General features: G+C 35.3%; 1 long non-coding RNA gene across 1 annotated transcript; it reads left to right on the forward strand.

Moving 5' to 3' along the window:
- The first annotated feature begins 626 nt into the window (after positions 1 to 626).
- On the forward strand, positions 627 to 3,285 carry LOC143317679 (uncharacterized). Its single transcript, XR_013076736.1, has 4 exons — positions 627 to 741; positions 1,475 to 1,642; positions 1,815 to 1,910; positions 2,160 to 3,285. It is a non-coding gene; the product is annotated as an uncharacterized LOC143317679 (long non-coding RNA).
- Positions 3,286 to 4,963: the final 1,678 nt, after the last annotated feature.

The raw sequence follows: 4,963 nt of genomic DNA on the forward strand, positions 1-4,963 counted from the left end.
GTTATTTTGAGCTGAAAATGACGGAATATGAGTATGTTAGATTCATTTGTATTTATTTGTCAAACTGTCATAGAATGACATTTCCACTTTAGAAACATCAATTCTTGCATGTTTTTGAAGGCCAGCATGGTTTCTTTTGAATTCGTGTGGAGTTAGTGTGAAAAGTGCAGTATATGTTCATTTTGTGCTTTTCTCGCTCAAATAGCGTTATTCCGACCTGAAAATGACAGAATATGAGTATTTTAGATTCATTTGTATTTATTTGTCAAACTGTCATAGAATGACATTTCCACTTGAGAAACATCAATTCTTGCATGTTTTTGAAGGACAGCATGGTTTATTTTGAATTCGTGTTGAGTTAGTGTGAAAAGTGCACACTGTAAGACCGAACAGTAAAAGCTGGTCAAAAAAGATGAGATGTATTAACTCTAAATTTAAAAACCAACCATTTCAACACAAACGGGCTGAGTTATTTAAACAAATTTCCAGTTTTAAGTTTACTGTCATTTACTACTTTGATTATTATGATGTATTGTACTCAAATCATCTGACAGCAACTCTTAAACCACGTGATGACGTCACATACGTCCGTACGTGCTTCGACTTGCCTGTCCGCCATTACTCTCACTCGCGCTTGCGGAGCATGCTAAACGCCAGACCTGACGGAATTGACCCGACTGCTACGGTGCTGACAGTGCTGACAGCCATTATACTTATGGTTTCCTTGGTCGCCCTGCTCTGGTGAGTAATTTCTTGGTTTGCATTTCATAATTTACGTTGAATTACTTTGTTCATTAAATGCATTTTTCTCAGCTCAAACCTAGTTTAAGCACTTGAAATAAACCTTTTTGTTAACGTTAAATGAATACTCCGACGATTTGTGAGTTATGCCCTTTTGCTGTATTTTTCATAGTGAGACAACATGATCAATATCGTCCTGTGGCTGGCTGCGAGCGGTTAGCATTGCAACGGAATTTAGCTTAGCTTAGCTAAGCGAAAACACGTGTAGTCGAAAGGAGTCAGTAGTCGGTGAGCAACAGGTCCACAGTAGACGTATCTGGTGTGTGCCTTCGTGTATCAAACTTCTTCCAAAACTACGAAAGAAGATTTTTTTCGAATTAATGTTATTTTTTATTTTATTTTAATCTCTTCAATACGAGTCCCTGTACATGGGACTGCACAAGATGCGTCGGGTATAAACGCTTAATGCACTCAAAATTGAGTCACAGGTAATACAACACACATTTGAGCAGATGTATTAAATTTAATTCCTTTGTGTGGCTGTGTCGGTGAGAACTTAAACAGTCTTACTCTAATGTAGATTAATTTTTCTCCAAAAGCTAACAAGTGGCCATAGTATATCAGTGTACGGGCATTAGTGTGTCAGTTTCCATTGCCATGCGTCTTATTTTTCCTTCTCAGGAAGGACACACACAATACTCTGATTTAAACAGTCATTTTATGTTTTTTACAGATCTGTGCAGAGTTTCACAGAATCTCAAACATCAATCTGAAGAACTGCTTCTATGCTGAGTTGGATCAACACGTCCCCCGTTTTCTGAGCCTGTTCAGGAAGAAAGCTGCACGCACAGGGAAAGTAGCAGAAGTCCTCAGTGAGATCTTCAGGATTTATGATCTCCAGGTACGTTGTGTAAGCTTCTTGGTGCTTGATAATGATGCTACAATAGTTTTCTTTATATTTGGTAGGACTCTGACCTCTAAAGACATAGGAGGGCTCATTGTTATATTACAGTGTTGTGTGGCTATGCTGTCTACCAGCCATAGTAAAGCAAGAATATGTTTTCACACCCAAGGAACAAGTTGACGTCCATGTCAAACGTGCCGCTGTCCTCCGTGCTCTCCCTGCATATTTGCATGAGGATGACTCTGGATTTCTGAAGCAATGGGATGTAAGTACATTATGGGATGTCAGTATATTATTTTTGGTCAAAGAGTTTTTATTAATTAAAAATTTCAGTGTTTGAATATGACACAAGTAAATTTGAAAAACTCAAGGGATATGTTTCTTTCCAGAAAGCATGACCTGGTTACTCAAGATAAGAGCTTGTGAGAATTTTTGCATAGTTCAGTTGAAAGAAAATTATATGCGCGCTGGGGCAGTTTGGGGTCACAGGTAACATCTCTGTTCTTGTCCGCAGATGTCGCAGTCTGATGAACCAAACATCGACGACATACCAGTTGGGCTCCTCTTGATCAGTGCCAATTCAACAGATGCTACATTCTTCTGCCCAGAGAGGACTGCAGTCGTGCTTGAGGGTAACATGGTTATTGAGCTCCCCACATTCGCTGATGCATTTGTCATGCTTTTTGCACTGATTTATGCGCTGCATCTAAGTTACCCAAAAGCCTTGGCCAATACATTTGACTTTACCCAGAAAGTCTTGATGGGCCTGGAGGATGGGAAGCTGAAGCCTAGGGTGTTGAGCCTTAAAAATGCCATTTTGGCAGTGGAGTAATTTCATATGTATGGACAAACAAAAACAAGGTTGCTCCTTTACTTGATCCTCCTCTACTTGATATATTTGCACAGGATGCACTTGATACCCTTTATTTTTCTTTTTTGAAAATCTCTTAGAGATATGTTTCTGCAGTATTCTCAGTGAATTTTGAATGGCTACAGCAATACAAATATCTTTTTTTGGAAAACAGTTTATGTTTTGGAAGTAATGTAAAACAAGTAGCTTCTTAGTAGGGCATTCATTTTTGCTATACTGTCTGTACTGCTGTAGCCATTTCTGTGGTATAGTTAATGTATGAGTGATGATCAATGAACAGAACTGTTTATGATAATATTGGATTTGAAAGGGATAGTTTGACTTTTCCTTCCTTCACTTCATGTAAAAAAAAAAACACTTTTGATGCACAACACTAATGGTGAGGATGTCATGCCAAAAAACCCGAACTATCCCTTAAGTGATTTTAGCGATTTTAAGCTCTTCAAATTTTTTTAACTAACCAAACAGATATTACTGTCTGTTTATTTTATCCTATATACGGTTGCTTTTATTTTTATATACATAATGGTTATGGCAATATTGGTTTACTATAATTTTGGCATCAGTGTGATGAAATACTTGGATTGTCGGGTATTTAAAACCACAACATTTTTGTTTGAAAATTTTCACAATGTATATAAGTATCATGATAAAACTTACCTGTACCGTGAAAGGAGTTTGTCCACTTCCAGTGTTAATCCTCTTTCCATTTTCTAAAGGCACTTGCACTGTTACTTTGCTGTTACTTAATAAAAGAGTAACTTGTATTTAAATTGTGTTAATCTGTTTTTAATGTTTACTCAAAGTATGTTTGTATTTTGTAGTCACAGCTACTTAATACAATTTGTGTATTAAGTTTCATGTTTCTTAACATGGAACTTTGAGTTACAACTAAGTGAAATATCTAAGTATATTGAACTTAAGTAAGTTGAACATTGTCTTGCTAAGAAATTAAATGTTTTGTGTTAAACATAACAAATATGTTTTAGTTAGTTCTACTTAATTTTAATTAGTACTCTGTAAACAAAAATACTGAGTAGAAATAACTAAATTAAGAATTGTTTCTTAACTTAAAAAATGTAGTAAAAAGTACTTAATCAAATATGTTTAATTAACTTACAAAATTGAGTAAGTGTCACTTAAAAATTTTTATGTAATCAGTTACAACAATTTTTTTGAGTTGAATTAACTTATCCGGTTTTACAGTGCAGTATATGTTCATTTTGTGCTTTTCTCGCTCAAATAGCGTTATTCCGACCTGAAAATGACAGAATATGAGTATTTTAGATTCATTTGTATTTATTTGTCAAACTGTCATAGAATGACATTTCCACTTGAGAAACATCAATTCTTGCATGTTTTTGAAGGACAGCATGGTTTATTTTGAATTCGTGTTGAGTTAGTGTGAAAAGTGCAGTATATGTTCATTTTGTGCTTTTCTCGCTCAAATAGCGTTATTCCGACCTGAAAATGACAGAATATGAGTATTTTAGATTCATTTGTATTTATTTGTCAAACTGTCACAGAATGACATTTCCACTTTAGAAACATCAATTCTTGCATGTTTTTGAAGGCCAGCATGGTTTCTTTTGAATTCGTGGGGAGTTAGTGTGAAAAGTGCAGTATATGTTCATTTTGTGCTTTTCTCGCTCAAATAGCGTTATTTTGAGCTGAAAATGACGGAATATGAGTATGTTAGATTCATTTGTATTTATTTGTCAAACTGTCATAGAATGACATTTCCACTTTAGAAACATCAATTCTTGCATGTTTTTGAAGGCCAGCATGGTTTCTTTTGAATTCGTGGGGAGTTAGTGTGAAAAGTGCAGTATATGTACATTTTGTGCTTTTCTCGCTCAAATAGCGTTATTTTGAGCTGAAAATGACGGAATATGAGTATGTTAGATTCATTTGTATTTATTTGTCAAACTGTCATAGAATGACATTTCCACTTTAGAAACATCAATTCTTGCATGTTTTTGAAGGCCAGCATGGTTTCTTTTGAATTCGTGTGGAGTTAGTGTGAAAAGTGCAGTATATGTTCATTTTGTGCTTTTCTCGCTCAAATAGCGTTATTCCGACCTGAAAATGACAGAATATGAGTATTTTAGATTCATTTGTATTTATTTGTCAAACTGTCATAGAATGACATTTCCACTTTAGAAACATCAATTCTTGCATGTTTTTGAAGGCCAGCATGGTTTCTTTTGAATTCGTGGGGAGTTAGTGTGAAAAGTGCAGTATATGTACATTTTGTGCTTTTCTCGCTCAAATAGCGTTATTTTGAGCTGAAAATGACGGAATATGAGTATGTTAGATTCATTTGTATTTATTTGTCAAACTGTCATAGAATGACATTTCCACTTTAGAAACATCAATTCTTGCATGTTTTTGAAGGCCAGCATGGTTTCTTTTGAATTCGTGTGGAGTTAGTGTGAAAAGTGCAG

The sequence above is a fragment of the Chaetodon auriga genome, unplaced genomic scaffold, assembly GCF_051107435.1.
Source record: "Chaetodon auriga isolate fChaAug3 unplaced genomic scaffold, fChaAug3.hap1 Scaffold_148, whole genome shotgun sequence".
NCBI lineage: Eukaryota > Metazoa > Chordata > Actinopteri > Chaetodontiformes > Chaetodontidae > Chaetodon > Chaetodon auriga.